A 19509-nucleotide genomic window follows, 5' to 3' on the forward strand; every position below is an offset into this window, starting at 1 on the left:
AGATCAACATGGTGCTCTTGCTTTGGCCATGTCAGTTTCCTCATCTGCAGAACAGAGGGTTCCTATTTTCCTTTTGAAATTCTCTTTCTTTGCTATACTTTATTCCCCTTTTTATTGTGAAAATTGTCAACATAATTTCCTTATTTTCTAGCCTGCTTAAAAATTTCATTATTGGAGTGACTTCAAGGTAGGATATAATAGAGGAATTTAGTAATATAGTTGCAATTATTGATGTTCACTGTGTGCTAAACACTGCATTCTGTGCAGCGACCTATGAGATCTATGTTATTATAACACAGTTTAAAGATTAAGGCTTATAAAAGTAACTAGGTCAAAATTACTAGTCTCCAAATCTTCATTTATTTTGCCACCAGACTCTGTTTTTGCATTTTCTTGTTAGAGAGGGCCATTAACACTGTGACACGGATTAATTTATCACATTAATGATTGACTTGGAAGATATGTATCTGGGCTCTAAGAGGATACTGACCAGCGTAAGTACATAAGGGAAATCTGGCATCTGAAAAATGGTGCTCTGAATAGAGTATCTTAGGCTTGGGGAGGGGGCATACATACCATAAAAACCACAGGTGGGTCCGCATGGGGATACCAAAGATGAACTTTTTTTCTTCCAGAATATTTTGTCTAAAGCTACTCTAGAATTAAACTCATTCATCCTTCATTACCATATTTAGGACCAGCAAAAACTGATGTTTCTTGCTATAATTTTTTGTTGCTGATCCTCTACTCAAGAACATGGTGGCAAACCTTACAATCTGCCCCTAACATGGACCTTCTAGTAAATGCTAGGTTACAACCCTGTAATAGAAAAGTTGTTATATTTGAAATCAGAGTGCATCAGTAGTCATTCCATGCCTTTTCCTTGGAAGGCATAGACACTGTGTCCCATGCTTCTAATAGTAAAAATTCTTAGAAATACATCAAGCAGTAGTGTTTGAGTAGGTCTTCGAGGCAAAACTGATCTGACCAAGCAATGTACATTGGTTAAGTGAAATATGAAAGGCTATCTGTTCTATCCTAGCTGTGGATGTTTGCCATAGAAAATGTTTGTGATGGCATACTAGAGAGACTGAAGCTATCGGTTTCTTGCTGACCAAACTTGCCTTGGTTAAATCTGTCTTCTGTCTTCTAGACCCTAGAGAGCTGTCAGTCTCCTGAAGAACTGGGTAATATAGTGAAGGAAACAGGAAGAAAGTTGGAGCAGCTTAGCTAGTTTACCAAAAGGAATTAGTGGGAAAATGCACTTGGACAGTGAATAGACACTGGAAAGTCTGACTGTCTAATTTGGATTTTTCCTAAATACTTGTCATGGTGAGATGAAATATCTGTTGAACTAGGAGTAAGTGTGTCAGTATTTTGGTCACCGCTCTGCTACAAATTAACATTAGGACTGAAAAGTAGTGCTTTGTGGCAATAATTTTTTTTTTAGCTGTTTGTGTGTGTGTGTGTGTGTGTGTGTGTGTGTGTGTGTGTGTGTGTGTTTGTGTGTGTGTGTGTGTGTGTTTTAATTTGAGAGAGAGAGAAAGAAAGAGAGAGAGAGAGGGAGAGAGAGAGAGAAGGCAGGGGAGAGTGGAAAGGGAGAGAGAGAGAGAAAGACAGAGAATCTCAAGCAGACTCTACACAGCATGGAGCTCGATGCAGGGCTCAGTCCCGTGACCATGGGATCATGACCTGAGCCAAAATCAAGAGTCGGATGCTCAACTGACTGAGCCACCTAAGTGCCCAAAAACTGTGGGTATTTTATATTCCCTGTAACTTCCCCCAAATTTCTTTACTACCTGTAAAAGACCATAGGTGTCTTGTTGAGAGTACATGTCATCAGGTGGTGATCAAACTGCTGGATGTTGACTATGGCCTCGCCATGCTGCCCATATTTGCCACCAAAGAACATTTTCTTTAGTAACATGTCGATGGTACTGCAGTGTTTATCTGGACACTAGTATTTAATGGATAATGATAATGATGACTATTGCCATTACAGTGTAAGCATTTATTATCAGCCAGGTAGTTCAGCGATATACCACAGGGGAAGGTTTTGCCTCTAAAGTACTTTTGGCAATGTCAGGAGACATTGTAGGTTATCAAGAGAAGGGAGGAGTGCTACTGGCATCTAGTGGGTAGAAGCCAGGGATGCTGCTAAACATCCTACAATGTACAGGACAGACCCCACAACATTGTTATGGGGCTTAAGATGCTAGTAGTGCTGAGGCTGAGAAACTGTGCTGCATAGCCTGTTGCTTATTTATACTTTGTATACACGGTGATCATAGAAGGTATTAAGACCATCTTACACCTGAGGCCCAGAAAGGTTAAGTCAGTTTCTCAGTGCTAAACAGTTCATATAGAGACAGAGCCGACATTCCCATCTCAGCCTCTAAAGCCTATTCCTTTTAAACTAAGAGATGGTTCCAAACCCAAACCTTTTCTCCCCCTACATTGGGAAACATCCTTCACCTCAGTTTTTCATGTTTAGTGTGAGATTTTCTGTCCTTTACCCAGAAGTTTGTAGTAATATATTTGGGTTGGGGGTAGGCAGTGAGGAGGAAAGATAGGGTGTTTGGAGATTTTCAAAAACTTGAGGTATTATACTTAAATGTAATATTTTTGGCAAAAATCTGTAGTCATAAGCAGTGTGGGTGAAATACAAATGTATATTTAGAGTTTAGTGTTGCTCATACATATGCATTGTTTTTAGATTAAGAATGAGAGCTTTTAGTTTTTCTTCTCTTTGTATCTTTCAAGAGCAATTTGATTTGCTCTTCTCTTGGGCGTGATGGTGATTTGTAGAGTTTGCTGCTTGTTGAGGAATCGAATACTCTTTGTGGAAACTTGAGGGTGAGAGTTTGCATGCTGGCAGTAAGGTAGTTTTGGGGCATTTTGCACTTAGAGCATAACAGAAGATACAGAGATGTGAGGAAGACCAAATTGTACTTTGGGGAGGGAAGTGTAGAGAGCTTCAAGAGGAAACTGTTTTATTTGCTTCTTTAGTCACTGATAAATTTTAATTTTGAGATAAAGCATGACAGATAAGTAGGGTTATTGGAGTATAAGAAGTGGGAAATTAATTTGAATTATTTTATTTGAAAACTTACATTTTTATGAGTGGGAAGTATGGCTTAGGAAAATTGACAAGACTCATTCCCTCTGTGATGCCCATTCTTTTTTTCACCAAAATATTAAATTGCTTTGAAACAGTGTATTTTGGGACTGGTGCTTTGGAAAATATAGATAGCCATCCTGGATAGGCTTCTGCTTACCTGCACGGAGTCGAGTTTTATTGTGGAGCCTTGGGACAGCAGCTTCAATTGCTTTGTACGATAATCACATAGAACAAAGGCAACTCTTTGATTTACCTGGTGTTCATTCTATTTGGTAGATTTAGTAAGCAGGGAAAGGACAGGTCATGGAACCAAGGTAACATGAGTACCATAACAACATGCAAATAACACTTCCAAATTAACGGTAGAGGAGTTGAACACAGATGGCTTCTAAGCAGCATCCAAAAAATTGAACATTTTAAGAGAGCAATACACAGAGATATGCTCAGTGTGGCAGTCAAGTTAACCAAAAGAATGAATTCCTGCTTTCAACATTAATTTCAAAGCATTAAGAACACTGAGGTTTAATCTTTACTATCTTATGTTAGCTATAGACATCATTATTTTAACTGGCATTCACTAATTATTACAGTTTACTTTTAAGTAAAAAATGGTTGCTGTATTATAAAAGAATAATTTTGGAAACTCTGAAACTTAATAGTTCACAAGGAAAAAAATGAGGAGATCTTGAGGCGAAGATAAGATTCTCTGTATCATACCAAACCTTGATTTGAATTGTAATTGTTCATTTCTTTTTTACCCTTTTATACTACCTTTGTATTTCTTCAACATGCCAATCCCAGAAGCTTACATCCAGATCTATGGTTTCAGCGGAATTTAAATATAAGTTTCAGAAAATACAGTAATGAAAAGTCCCCGTAGCATTCAATCGTAATATTTTATACCAGGCAGAGAAAAATGTTAATTCATTTTCACATAGAGTTGAAAGATTATGCTAGACTTGATTTTCTTTAGAGACCATATGCATATTTACCAGAAGAATAAACTCTGGTTGTCAGTTATGTGTGTAGGTTGGTGAGAATTTAGATATGTTAGATGAGGGCAGTATTCTTGTAAGAAAGAAGAGGAGACAAAGTAATGAAACTGACAGTTACTGAGTACTTACTAGATTTCAAGTACAGCACTGGGGGATGCTATATCATGTAAATGTCACAACAGGTCTGGGACCTAGATCGTATTTTTTTCATTCTATTGTAGAGGAAATATAAAAAGCTACAATCTCTAGGAAGTACCTTTTCTGCTATACCCCGATCTATCTTTAGTGTCCGGACCAAGAAATGGAGATTTTTTTTTTTGGCGGGTGTGGGTTGGGGGTGAACCAAATTATAGTTGTTGGCTGACTTGAACAAAAAACTCCAAGGGTTTGGATTAATCCTTAAATACAAAGGTTTTTCTATTTTGGGTTTTAAATTTATTTTGGTGTAATATTTTCATACATTCATTCAAATTACTGCTTGAAACATTTCCCAATGGCCCTAAAGACATTGCTTACAATGACAGATTTTGGCACGATGGGCACTATTTAATTTGTAAAGTAACCCCTCCTCCAATAGCAAATTTTAAGATATGGTAGGTTATCTGAATTCTGATTTTTCATGTTTATTTGGTACTGCAAGATATTACTACCCCCTTTTATTCAAAGTTATTTTATCCAAAATGGCAAAGGGACACTGATTAATTTAAAGCCAGAAGTCCAAATGTGATTTTTGCACCTGATAACCATTTCCATCCTTGTGTATTTTAATTATAAATAAATATACAACCCCCCAATTTAAAACAGGTTGCATTCAAAAGTTCATTTGGAACAGAGTTTGGAGTTTGAAACATTTTCCATAGAAACAATGTTACGTTTCCAGGCCAACCTACAAAAACCTATTTAAACCATATAGTACAGTTTCTGCTCTATAATCGTCATGGGGCCCACACAACATATATTTCTACTGGGAAAATGCGCTTGAAGTTTGGCTTGGCATAGACTAGTGCTTCACTGGGGTAGAGGTGGGCACTTGAAGCCCTCCTGCTATCTTGGCAATGAGAATTAGCTTTTTATTTTTTCCCTTACAATGTTGCCTAAGGTTCCCATGAACTTAGGTGAAGACTCTTTAGGATAAAGGCCAAGGCAGGGAATGGAGCATCTTCCAAGAATGGATACATGATTCAACATGTTTTGGCTGCAAGCAAGAGACTACTCAATTTGAATAATAGTATGGTTTATCCTCTTGCTTAAAAACTCTGGAATGAGTGGTTTGGCTTTGGTTAATTCAGTAGCTCAGTGAAGCCAAGGTTCTGGGTTAGGTTAGGTTCTTTGAAATCTTTATAGCCTCGTGGTGATGAGATGTCCCTAGAAGCCACAAGAATCTTGTCCTTGAATAACAAACTCTGAAAGGTCAAAGAATGAGGAGTGGACTTTTAATCATAATAAGTAGGAAAATATCTCCCAGAAGGCCTTCTCCCGAGCAGATGTCCCTTTCTCCATTGGCCAAAGTTCTGAGTCAGAGTCTGCTCCTAAACCAGTCACTGGCCACCAAAATCAGACTGGTAACACTGGCTTAGACTCTAAGCTTCAGATGAATTATCTTCTGGGAGGCAGGGCAGTTGCACACTTTCTCTGAGCACAATACCAAGCTCATCTGGAGATGGGTAGACAAAGAAGGTCTGTTGGGTGAATGTCATCCATGTCCTCCACACTCCCCGCCACTAGGGAGCAATGGCCTTGGGCAAGGGAGAGCTTATAAATTGAGTTTTTGTTTTAGCTTTCTCCAATGAGCTATGTGATCTTGAAAAACTCCAGTTTCTATAAAATAAGGGAGTAAGATAGATTCATTTATTCCTCAGTTTATTCATTCAAAAATGTTTATTGAGCATCTACTTTGTTACAAGCAGTATTTTTGACACAGAAAATATAAAACGAACCTTGAACAGTCCTTCCCAGCTCTTACATTTCTAAGTGATTCCATGTGATAAGCTGTCATCTTGGTAAAGCTCTGTGGGATGGGGTAGAGATGGTGTAGTCACGTAAGGCTGTTTCATGGTGTAAACTTTGGGGGGAGTTTCTTGGCCTTGGCCACTTCATATCACTTCTGTTATTTTCTTTTTCTTCTGAGAATACAGGAGATTGATCTGATCCATTCCATTTGTCCAGCCTCTAGCTGTTGTTCCTGACAGGGTTTCTGTCTTTCCATTATCCATTCTAATACAAGACACGGTGTCAGAGCATTTTTCTTATACTTCTGCCCCAAAAGCAACAGATAACTTGATTGATGTTTTCTAAGTTTTTGTTGTTGTTGTTGTTGTTGTTGTTGTTTTTCGCATTTTAACTGTTAGCAACAGAGGAAATAGATGGTGGTGTGGAGGGGGCTTCTTCACCCTCTTCATTCATTTCTCTTAGACCTGTAGAGAAATTTGAAAGTGCACAAAAAGAATGATAGGGCTTCTGTGAATTCGAAATACTGAATTAAGATCTACTTGCATTTCCATGAGATACCAGATTTGGCGAGAAAGAAGGAGAAGAGTATGTTGGAAGAAATTGACCTGTGACTGAGAACAGCTGTAGGGGCACTGAGGAATGAGGGTTCCCTCCCTTCTTCTACCCTTTGCCATGGCCATAGCCATTCCTGCCCCAGGGACACTGCCCCAGCCCGGCTGCCATGTGGGTGAGAATCAGAGACTGGAGAAGGGAAAGGGGCTGTGTGTGCAGGCAGCATCAGAGATAGTAGACCATGAGGGAAAGGGAGGGAGAAGGCAGAAAATCCTCTGCTGAGAAAATAGTGGAAGTCCTGCTACATACAACCTGAGTTTCTGGGCCTTTCATGAAAGTCCATTTTCTAAGGAAAAACATACATATAATCAAATGTAGCAACAAGATGAGTCCTGGCGCGTGATAGTTATGTTTTATTTTCTAAGTGATGATAAATTACATTCTAAAGTAGTTCGGTGCTTGTAACGACTATGCTTTAGAATTCTAGTGCAACCTCCTGGGATGGGTAGATGATAGAGGCTTGTAGTTTGTATTATCTATCTACTTATCTGTCTGCCTCAGGAGTTGCAATACAGATAACATCCTGAAAAGGAGAACAAAGTGAATATTTCAGTCTTTGTGGGCCACATGGCCTCTGTTTTAGGTACTCCACTCTGCTGTTGTTGCACAAAAGCACCATAGACAATAGGTAAACAAATGGGTGTGGCTGTGTCCCAGTGACTCTTTATTTATGGACCACTTCTTCATGTTTCATCCACTTTCATATAATTTTCATGTGTCATGAATATTTTTCTTCTTTTGATTTTTTTTCAACCATTAAAATATGTAAACCCCGCCCTTACCTTGTGGGCTGTGCTAAGACAGGCTGAGGGGCCAGACTTGGCCATTGGGCTGTAGTTTGTCGACCCCTGGTCTATCATCTGTTTTTCTTTCTGACTACCCATCCATCCTCTTCCCTCTTTCATCTGTGAGCATGAATCTTATTCCATTTAATTCTACACGAGGAATTCTTAATTATTCAAATTGTCAGCTGCACTGAACACTTATGAAGGGGATAGAGAATAACTGATCTATTGGATTGCTAGTGTGATGCATTCTGTTTCCATGGCTGAACTTGTACAAGCTTTAAATACTTTTATCAACATTGTAAAAAACTACATTTAGCGTTGTTATAACCAATTTGGAGTAATTCCTTTGTAAAAGATCCTTAAGGAAGCACTTTATGTCAAATAATAAATGATCTTGGATCTTGTTAAGACTTGAAAACCACAGGTGAATGATAGTGCCATGTCAATTTTTATACCCTGAATAGGGCACTTGTTTTTCTGAGTCAGAAAGGCAAGACTTGGATAGCTGTATATTACTGTTTATGAGCCTTATCCTTTACTGCAAATCAAGTGTTTATTCCACTCCTGAACTTAATTAGCAGCTAAGAGCTTTGTGCTTTGTATTTTAAGGAAGCATGTGATTTGTTCATTAGTTCAAAAGCAGATTAATTATTATATCTTTAGTCACCATCTGTAAACACATCTAATATTGGTGAGCTCTCCCCTGCTGAGTTACCTTGAAATGCCCTGTGGTGTTTTATTAGCTTTCAATTCTGTGTTTATTACAGTTGGTTGGAGATTTTTCAATTTAGTTTATTGGCCACAGAGTCCAATCCTTCTGTGGAAAAACCACCAATTTCTGAGGGTGAGGGATTTATTAATGCTGGCTATCAAATTGCTATAAACATTTCTCCCAAGTCATACTGTTTTGGTTTGGATTAAAATATTAGTAGTTCTATTACAGGCCAAGGTTTTAAGCACCTTATGTACTGTTTGGATTCAAAGAGAGCAGTTGGGAGTAAAATTAGTAACCTACATAAAAAATGTCTTCCAAGTCCAAGCCATCCTCAGACAGAATGATGAAGTACAGGAGGGCAAGTGGATAAACGGTTATACTGATACATTGGTATTTTGCTATTATTTAATTTGGGATTGTAACGACTTTTTCAGGTTTCAAGTGATTCTCAGAGAATGTAAAGAGCTTACACAAAATCATTAGTGGAGCTGGGATATGAACTAAAGTCATATGACTTGTAAGGTTATTTTCCTTTTCATTAGTGTCTAGGTTGCCAGATAAAATACAGAATGCTAATTAATTGATATTTTGTCTCATCAAAACCTTTTTTTAGTATTAATAGTTCCCAAATATTGCATGGACCATATTTAGACTGCAAATATTTGTTGTTTATCTGAAATTTAAATTCAATTTGGCATCTACATTGTCATTGTTACCGCTTGTTAAATCTGGCAACCCTAATAGTGTCCCGTTCTTCTCTCCCCTTCTGCAGGTAGGGACCCCCACTGTGCTGTTGGCTTTGGTTTATTAACCCTGTTTTAGTCCCTTCAGGCTGGTGTAACAAAATACAATAGATTGGGTGGCTTATAAAGAATAAGTTCATTTCTTACAGTTCTCACGGCTGGGAAATCCAAGATCAAGGAGCTGGCCAATTCAGTGTCTGATGAGAGCCTGATGTAACCTCATGTGGTGGAAAGTTCTAGGGATCTCTCTGCGGCCTTTATAAAGGCACCAGTACCATTCATAAGGGCTCCACCCTCATGACTTCATCACCTTCAAAACGCTCTACCTCCTAATACCATTATCTTGGGAGTGAGGATTTCAGTTTATGAATTTTGGGGGGGACACAAACATTCAGGCTATAGCAAACCCCATTCTTTGCTTTTTTAGTTTGAAGTTTACCAGCTCAGGACCATTAAGTAAGGGTCTTATTCTTGCTGTTTTCTGTAGTGCCCAGTGCCTAATCTGGTAAAACAATTTGGGGGTTCACCTGTTTATCAGCATGAATGGTGTCATGTGCTATTTTTTCCAGGTTACGTATTTATTTAACACTGCTGTAGCTAATGCTTTAACACATAGTAACTTCAGAGGACAGAACTTCAGACTCCATGCAGAGAAAATGGAGAAGAGTTTTGAAATCATTCTTTCAGTTATTCTGGTATTGTGTTCTTGCTCACAGAACATCAGTTTATGATTTTAATGATATTTTTTATTTCACCTTAAATTTGATCATCATAGTTGTTTATTTTCTTGTTTATGATTTCCATGTCTATTTTGGTGAATTTTCAAAATTGTGTTATAACATATTTTTTAAAGATTTAGTGGATGGTTGAGATCCCTAATAATTCTGTAACTGTATTTTCACTTTTAGTAAAGGTAATGTTTTAGTAAAAGCTAAACTGTAAAATGTTTTTTTCTTTTTTGGACAATCACAAAAAAGTGGATGAAATTAGGATTCTCAGTGTCTAACTACATAACCATGTACCAAGGTGGGGGTAGAACAGGAGTTTCTCTGTGCACCTAATCTAAGCCAGTGCCTTCCTACTTTGCCAAAACTCTAGGAAACTTATATTTTTAGCAAAAAATCCCAGAGAATAGACTGGAAAACCCCTGGGTATATTAGGGGAATAGTTTTATTATTTAGTTGCCATGAAGAAATTAATAAGGGCCCTAAACTCTTTTTGGACTATTAAGCAGAAATGGTGTGTTGTTAGTTTAAATATGGATTGACTCCTTTCTTCTCTCTGGACCTTGGCTTTCTCATCTGTGAAGTCAAGCAGGGGTGGGACCGGATGGCCTCTAAGGTCTTTATTATGTTGGCACTGTCTCCAACAGAGTTGGATATCCCGAGGAGTAGTTCTGGAAAATTGTCATATGGCATGAGGCATCCCAACTCTGTGGAGTCTTATAGGGCATTAGTTGTGGTATCCACTCATTCATTCCTGATCCTTTCATTTGTTCAAATATTTGCTTTCCCCATGATCTGTCCACTGAAACATGCTTGGCACAAAGCAGACACAGTCCCTGCTATCATGAAGCTTACAATGGAAGAGAAGGCACTAGAAATTAAACATAAGTGAATATGTAATAGTAAATTGAGATAAGTGTTAATTAAGGAGAATACCAGGATTCAAATGAGAGAGAATAACAGTGACATCCTATCTAGATTAGATATATTTAGACTCTTTGGAAGTAGCTTTTAAGCTAAGAGAGATCTCTTTGGGATGAATGGTTACTTCTTGGCTGGTTATAAACAAAACAAAACAAAACAAAACAAAAGACAACTGATGAAGAGTAGATTAGATGTCACATTTCATGGTACATGTAAAGGCCCTAGGGTAGAAAAGAGTTCTGTGGGCCCGAAGAATTAAAACTTAAGCATGGGCGGGGTGCCTGGGTGGCTCAGTCAGTTGAGCCTCAGACTTGGGCTCAGGTCATGATCTCACAGTTCATGGGTTCGAGCCCCGCGTCAGGCTCTGTGCTGACAGCTCAGAGCCTGCAGCCTGCTTCAGGTTCTGTGTCTCCCTCTCTCTCTGCCCCTCCCCTGTTGACACTCTGTGTCTCAAAAATAAATAAACATTAAAAACAAAAACAAAAACAAAAACTTAAGCATGGGCATTAGTGGCATCAGAGGTAGTGATGCTGCTCCTAGTGTCCAACTTCTTAAGTGTTGTATTCCCTTACTGAATTACTCCCTTGCAGTAGCTTCTCTTGGTGTTCCGCTTGTCAGCACATTCATAGGTCTCTCTCTTTATCTCTCTCGCTGTCTCTCTCTCTCTTTTTGGGGGTGGAGTAACAGAATTAATGAGACATAATTTACATACTATACAGTTCACTCATTTAAAGCCTACAATTCAGTGGTATAGTGTACATTCACAGAGCTTTGCAACCATCACCATAATCAATTTTAGAACATTTTTGTCATCCACAAAAGAAAAGCCACACTTGCTCTTTAGCTGTTACCCCTCAAACTCTTCGTTCCCCCAGCCCTATGCAACCAATATTTCACTTTCGGCCTTTGTGGACTTTTTGCTTCTGGACATTCATATGCATAGAATCATAATATGTGATTATCTGTGTCATGCCTCTTTTGAAGTTTTCTCTTACATGTTTCTTGCTTCCCTCTCTCTGCCTCCACGTCACTACAGTTACAAGCTTTTTCTTGCCTTCAATGTGCCAACTGGTTTCAGTGATGTATTTTTTCTTTTTTCTTTTTTTTTTTAGACTATCAGCAACTTCCTAATTCAGAACAATTTCCAGATTTCTAAGTGCAGCAGCATAGTTCATGTTGGTGAAGAGATGTCTTTGTTGTTTCTCATTATTACTCATTGTTTAGAAATCTTTATTGATGATTGGTTGGTTTTCTTTTGTCTGTTACCCAAATCTGATCTCTTTCACTTAAGTGTTAGGAATCTTGAATGAATCTTTGTAATGTAATACAATGTAACATTGTATAAAGCTTCTTTACTCTTATAGATAACAAGAAAACTTGAGGATGTGTGAATTTTATAGTTTTGGATGGTGCATATAAGGAAAAATACTTAAAATCTCTTCTGATTATTATTTTTTAATGTTTTATTTATTTTGAGAGAGAGTGCATGTGTATGAGTGAGTGGGGAAGGGGCAGAGAGAGGGAGAGAGAATCCCAAACAGGCTTCATGCTCAGTGTAGAACCCCATGTGGGGCTGGATCCTGTGACTGCAAGATCATGACCTGAGTCAAAATCAAGAGCCAGACACTTAACTGTCTGAGGCACCCAGGTGCCCCTATTCCAATTATTTTTTGAAAGTGGACTCTCTGGGGGCTCTTGGGTGGCTCAGTCAGTTAAGTGTCTGACTTTGGCTCAGGTCATGATCTCACGGTTTGTGAGTTCGAGCCCCGCGTCGGGCTCCGTGCTGACAGCTCGGAGCCTGGAGCCTGCTTCAGATTCTGTATCTCCGTTTCTCTCTGCCACTCCCCTGCTTGTGCTCTGTCTCTGTCTCTCAAAAATGAATAAATGTAAAAAAAAATTTTTTTTAAGTGGACTCTCTGCTTTAAAACTAGAGCAGTGATTATTGGCTGCTCAATACTTGCTAATATGAACTTGATTGATTGATTGATTGATTGATAGCTGATAGTACTATTTGGTTGCTGGTTATATATCCATAGTGTGCTGAGAATCAGAATGTTATAGTTGAAAAATCAGTTTAGTTGCGTCAATCAGAATTCCTCGGTTTTGGGGAAAGTAGGAGGTTGCTTCTTTCCTACTTAGGAAAGGAAGAAGTATTAATCGTTATTTATTTTTGAGTAGACCACTCGTAGGATGGAGTGGCAGGCAAAGCGTACACTTTTGAACTACCTTCTGCAGTCAGTTGTAGAAAGTATCTTTTGAAGGCAGAAAAGGAAGTGACAAGGTCTTTCCTGGGCCAGAGCTTTGGCCATTGTCATCCCCATGCTCTAGAGAAGGAAAGAAACTTTTTCTGAGCAAGGGAGGAAGAAGAAAGTGATCACTGCCATCTGAAGCAATGAATGCCTTCAGTCCTAGCAAAGGACTTTCGAAAGAAAGAAAGACATCCTTAAAGAAAGCAGGCCCAGGTGGGGTGCCATGGCCACCTATCCTTGGTCTTTGTCCTCTGAGTAGTACCAAGTTTAAGAATTATGATGTAATGATAGACAGCTGAAGTCAAAATTGAAGACAAATACTTCCCCAATTTGTTTTAGGCTAAGAAGAGGCTGACGTCAAGTATTTAAGAGCTATTTCAGCTAATGGCAACAGATAGATTATGGAGAATCACTGCTTGTTCTTTCGGCCAGGTGGTAATTACAGACTTAGAGAAATAGGAGTTGAATGTGTTCCATTCTCTAACACCTTCACACGCCTCTTTTTAAAAATTCTCTATTGCGTGTTCATTTGCTTCCCTCTTTTTGCTCCCAAGTCACAGCAATTAAGGGCTTTTTCTTGCCTTCAGTGTGCCAATGTGTCCCAGTGACGTTATTTCTCTTTTCTTCAGACAATTAGTAGCTTCCAAAATTCACAACGGTCTGCAAATTGCTAACTACAGAAGTAAAATATAACTACATTCAAGGTGTTTAGAAACTCTCATAAAATTGTAGTAATATGTGGAATAATACGCAAAATATTTTATCGTATCTGAACATACTCAAATGTTTTGATCGAAGTTTTTAGCTTATTCTTTGTGGAGTCAAATAAGTTCATATCACCTGAATTAAGTGGAAGAAATGAAAAATTTCCAAAAAAGACAGTATGTTCTTTCCAGTAAGATTATTCAGAAAATGGTATAGAATCATTAAATGACTTTGGCCGAGTTCTTTGGATCTGTGAGGACTTAGTTTTATTATCCATAAAATGAAGAGTTTAGCCTAAATCTGTCTTTAGTGAGGTGGCTTGTGCAAGGCTGAGAATGAAAAGCAGCTGTTTCAAATTATATTGTTTCTTTATATCAGAATCCCAGTATATCCTGCTCCTCCTCCCCTAATAAATGACTTTATTTTTTCATTTGATTTTATTTTTGTAAAGCATCCTAAGGTTAACATTCCTTTAAAATAACTCTCAGAATGAAATCGATTGGCTATGAACTTTGGACCCTGGCCTAACTAGGTCCTCTGGCCTCAAACATAAGTGAGACTGCTCACCATGGAAACAGTTGGTACCAGCGGTCTGTCAAGGAAAGCAAATCTTGATTCAAACCTCTGCTCCCCATCCCCAGCTCCTTATCCTTAGCTTCTGTCATAAATTGCATTGAAAATTAATAACAAAAAGAACAGAGAATATTGAACTCCCGTTCAAAGCAGAAATAATTCCCTCCAAAATACCCATGGCGTGTCAGTAAAAAAACAGGATTAATCACAGAAAATAATTGTAGTCCTCGGACATGTCAGAACCTTATAATATATTTAGAGCTGTTCATTCCTCATATCAACCTCTTAAGAAAAAAAATCCACTGGGCATTTTGTTAAGCAGTGGTGATATTCTAGATGACATACGAGAAGACTTGTCAAATATCCATGACTTGAAACTAGACACAGCATGACTTCTTGTCATTTTAGGGACACTTAGGAGCTACGTCTGGTAGCTTTGGCATCAGCTTATTTTTAGCTTCATGTGATGTCTGTTTCTCCTGGTTATTATCCCTGGGCTTAATTTTGCAATTGTAGGATATACACATTATTCAGCAGATACGAATGTTTTCACTTCTTCTGTATGCATGAACACCTTTTTAATGTATTAATGGGCTCAGTTTCTGTTGGTTGTTTTGCATTTAAAATGGCACTCAAGTTAGATAACCAAAAACATCAAGTGCAAAAATGATTATTGTAGTCAAAAGAGAAAGCAGCTTGTTTCTGTAAATTCTTTTGTGTTGTTTACTTAGAGAAAACCATTTGATTATTGGAAGTTGCTATGGGAAGGAAGCATGTGACACTTCTGTGACATTACATTTCTGTTTGCTTGTTGGAAGTTATTATTTATTATCTGTCTGTGTGTGTATATGTCTATACACAGATATATATATACATATATATATACATATATATATACATATATATACACACATACACACACACACACACACACACACACACATTTTATTTTTTTAAATGCCTGAATGCCTCTTCTCAGGCAGGGCTAACAGAGTAAAATTTAGCCTTGATTATAATGTTCACCCTCCTGGAATTGGTCCATTACAACCATTGTGTGAATAACCTTGTGGAAGTTTCCGGTAGCTGTGCTGGCTCCTTGGCACCACAGTGTTCTCTGTGTTCATGTTGTGGGACTGCTTTAAAGTTCAAGTCCCCTTACCAAGCAGCTTGGTATTTCAGAGACTAAATCTCTTGTGGCTAAGCAATACAAGGTTGACCTGCTTTATTCCTATTTCTTCTAGATAGCGTATTATTTTTCACTAATGTCATAGTATATATTAATTAAGAAGTGTTGTTAAAGGACTGCTAGGAAAAGAAATGAGCCTTTGGGTGACCGTATAAATGCCTTTATAACTCTGATGGATCAAGACCAATGAAGCTAGTGGTTAATTTCCACCATTAGCTGTACTTATACCTGTCATTAAAAAAATTCATGGATTGAATGTAGCTTAGAGATTCTCATGCATGGTCCTATTTGAAGTAGCAGAAATTGGATAGGACTTTTTAAAGGCAGAAATTAGTTACAGGAACTATATAAAAGGGAAGAAGAGGATCAATTGTAAGTTGTCAACATTAGTGAGCAACATTATTGCTCATTCTTACTTCCTGAGAGTGATTCTGAATCAGATTTATGTTTCTACTTTTCAGCCTCATCTCCATGCCCATCCCCAACCTCAACCCATGTAATATCTGACTGAAACCAGACATATTCTCTCTTTATTTGCTACATTAGGGATTTCAGAGGGAATTCTATTCACCCAGGGAAGAGAAAATCAGGCCAGTTCTGAGAAACTAAAAATACAACTATGCAAAATTGTTTTCGGAATGGAATTCATTGGCATTTGTTTTTATGCATGACAACCCTTTAAAATATAGCATGGAATCAAACTATGATTCTGACTTCAATGGTTTTTGTCGTTTGTTTATGAATACTGACTACAGGTTTTCTTATATGGTTTGTATCTAAACAGAGCTAATTTAAGTCCCTGAAGCATTATAGTAACATTAATAATAATGATGATGATAGCAGTAATACTTATTGAACTCGTAATATGTGCCTGACAGCATACTAAGATATTTTCTCTTTTGATTCTCATCAGTACCTTTCCAAGTGGGTAGTATTGGCCCCATTTAAATATAACAAGATCTTATCAACTTGACAAAAATAAAAATTACCGTTAGGAAGAGAAATGTGTTAGTCTGCAGTCTTGATGAGGGTTCCAAGGAGACCATGAACCTCTGACATACCTGATGCCTTCCTCACCTTGTCTGCTTTCACAGCCTGTCTTCTTGTTGCTGGCACCAAGACTTTACAGTGAGAACTGGATGGCATGATAGTGTGACAAGGGATTGGAATCCTTGGGTTTATCTGAGATAGAGGGAGCGTGGAATAGACATGAGGGGATAGAAAAAAAAAGGGAGCCAAAGAGCAAGATAGTGGGGTGCTTTCCATAAAGATAATGCTGATGATAATGATGATGGTGCTTATTATTTGTTATTGTTATTTTTGTGCAAACTTGGGCTCTTAGCTTAAATAGTGCTGGAGATGCTCAAGAAGCAGAGAGGGTGGCAGGTTGCAACCTTCCCAGGAACTGGTAACAAGAGAAAGAGGACTACTTTGGACTTGTACCCAGCCAAGGAGTCGGGGGTTCAAGTTCAGTTTCATTATGAATCTTGATGGTAGGGAAATGCCCAGAGACATATCTCACATCACAGATGGACAAACTGAGCATAAGTGCTTGCCCAAAGTCACTCACCTTGTCAGGGGCAAAGCTGGGATGCAAATCCAGGACTCTCAATTCAGAGTACTTTTTCTTCTTCATTACACTCTCCTGGCACTCTAGATAATGATTTCTAACTTGAGGCTTCGTAGAATCCCAATAATAAATGTTATGATTACGCCTGTGCTTACTAACATTTCTAGTAATCTTCCATTTCTAAACTTGTTAATCAAATGTGTATAAATTAAAAAAAAATTATGTGAGGGTGAAAAGTATGCTTAGGAATATTAAGTATTTAATTTATGGGATATCATCAAATCATTATAATTTGGACTTTTTTCTGACATTTTATTTTACCCTCTGGGACCAAGAAAGTCCCAGAAAGAAAGTCATGGAATGCATGACCCTTTACTTGTAATCTTCACATACTATGTTTTGCTATTTTTTTTATTTTCTGAGAGTAAAAGAGTAGTAAATTGTCAAGTTTTATAAGCTAGTTTGTAATATATTAGATTGTACAAGATACCTTGTTAGGGTGAATAATGGCACTCTGTAAAGCATCCACATCCTAATCCTTGGAATCTGTGAATGTTACTTTATATGGCCAAAAAGGGACCTGGCAGATGTGATTCATTTAAGATATTTGAGATTATTCTGATTATCCTGGATTATCCAGGTGGGCCCTAACAACAATCACATATATCCTTATAAGAGGGAGGTAGCGGGACATGTGACACATATAGAAGAGGGAAAGCAGTGTGACCATGGAAGCAAAGATTGGATTCCACATGCCAAAGGAATAGCAGTGGCTACTTGACCTGGGAATTGCAAGGAGGAGGTTCTACCCTAGAGCCTCTGGTGGGAGTGTGACCCTACTGACACCTTGATTTTGTTTTTTGAAATTGCTGTTGGACTTCTGGCCTCTAGAACTTCTGTGAGAGAATAAATTCTGTTGTTACAAGCACCAAGTTTGGATAATTTGTTATGGCATCCCTGGGAAATGAATATGACACTGTGGAGAAGTCCAAGGCCTCATCTAGCCTCAGTCCATGAAAAAAGTAAGGGCAGGATGTGGACTTTATTTTTTTCTTTCTGCCAAAGCTAGGGTACTCATTGCCCAGGTAAAATTCTCATATTGCTGAAGTGAAATCTCTGGACATATCGGAGGCCTTTCCATCTGCAGAAATGAGGCTCTGATGACAAGCCAGGGGTGACAGGATGGTCCTCCTTAGGGATTCTTGGCAGAAGGGAAATGGCTCTCTGTCACCTCAAAGAACTTGTCTAAAGAAGAGATTAAATATTATGGATTCTATTGTATTTTTTATTTTATTTTTTTAAAGTTCATTTATTGATTTTGAGAGAGAGAAAGAGAGAGAGAGAGAGAGAGAGAGAAGGGGAGGGGCAGAGAGAGGTGGAGACAGAATCCCAAGCAGGCTCCACGCTGTCAGCGAGGAGCCTACTGTGGGGCTTGAACCCATGAACCATGAAATCATGACCTGAGCTGAAATCAGGAGTTAGACACTTAACTGACTCAGCCACCCAGACTCCCCTGTTGTATTTTTTAAAATCATAATAATGGCATACAAGTTATTTTACGGGTTTTTCTCGTTGAGCACACCAAATAAGAAAAATAATAAAATAGAGCACCTTCCCCAGAACTTAGAAAAGCTTATGTTACTCTTTGACTAGGTCTAGATTTCATCCCATCTCTTTTTTAACTCAAATTCAATTAGGAAACTGAATCAATACTTTATATTCTGTAAGGGAATTGTTAGTAATTATGTTTAGACAATTGATTATTCAAGATGTACCTTTTATTTAGCTGTGTAAATAAATATATCCACCTATGATAAGTTCAAAATTTTTTTGTAAGTTATTACTCGGTATGCAATACTTCGAAAAAATAAAATTAATTTTTCTTTCCATTACCAAAGATTTTAATCTATATGCTTATGTCAGTGAATGTATACATCCTGTTCTTTTTATAAAATTTTCTAGTACTGTCAAATGAAAAACAAGGCAGTTTATTGATACAGCATTTAATTTGAAGGTCACTTATATTTTGAATGGAAAGTCAAATTGTAAGTTTTTTTTTTTAACCAAATGGCTACAATACAATTTGACTTCCTGTTCCTTCCTAAAACTAAAATTCTCAATGAGCAGTATTTTTCATTAGAATACATCAGGCACTATGAAAATAAGCTTCTTCAGCTGGAGAGAGGTTGTGTGCCCTGATTAGCAAGCGAGCTACCCTAGGCTTCAGGTATTTTAAAGTTGAACCAAGGCCCTTGCTGAAGCCTTGCTTCTGTTGTTTGATAATGAGTATTTTGCAGAGTCCTTTCAAAAGTAAACTGTATTGTTCCCTTGCTAGTTGCAGTACATCTGACTGAGGTGATTATGGTTTGTTAAAAAGCATTTTTAGGACAGCAGAAAAATTATCTGTTTGAAAAAAGATTCCCCTCCCCCTACATGTAGTGATAAACTTAAAAGTCTTGAACATTTTCTGAGCACCCTGGCTAGGGCTTTAAAATTATCCGAAGAGCCTGCCTTTGATCCCAGGTGCAGGGAGTATGAAAACCCATCAGAGTCCACCGGCAGTGCCCTGCTTCCTGAGATGCTGGTTTGGTTGGGCAGGAAATTTTGCTTAGTAAATGCTTTAAAACTTTGGTATTCAGAAAGTAATATTAAA

General features: G+C 38.0%; 1 protein-coding gene and 1 long non-coding RNA gene across 9 annotated transcripts in view; one reads left to right on the forward strand and one right to left on the reverse strand.

Annotated features, from left to right (window-relative positions):
- Positions 1–19509, forward strand: part of HDAC9 (histone deacetylase 9) — a 944501-nt gene that overhangs the window by 30704 nt on the left and 894288 nt on the right. The window lies entirely within an intron of this gene.
- On the reverse strand, positions 5536–9297 carry LOC123606524. 2 transcript variants are annotated; one of them, XR_006716325.1, is made up of 3 exons: positions 9072–9297; positions 6054–6530; positions 5536–5934 (listed from the first exon to the last, which is right to left on the reverse strand). It is a non-coding gene; the product is annotated as an uncharacterized LOC123606524 (long non-coding RNA). The 2 variants fall into 2 exon arrangements; XR_006716324.1 differs by having other exon boundaries at positions 5536–6530.

The sequence above is a fragment of the Leopardus geoffroyi genome, chromosome A2, assembly GCF_018350155.1.
Source record: "Leopardus geoffroyi isolate Oge1 chromosome A2, O.geoffroyi_Oge1_pat1.0, whole genome shotgun sequence".
NCBI classification, from domain to species: Eukaryota; Metazoa; Chordata; class Mammalia; order Carnivora; family Felidae; genus Leopardus; species Leopardus geoffroyi.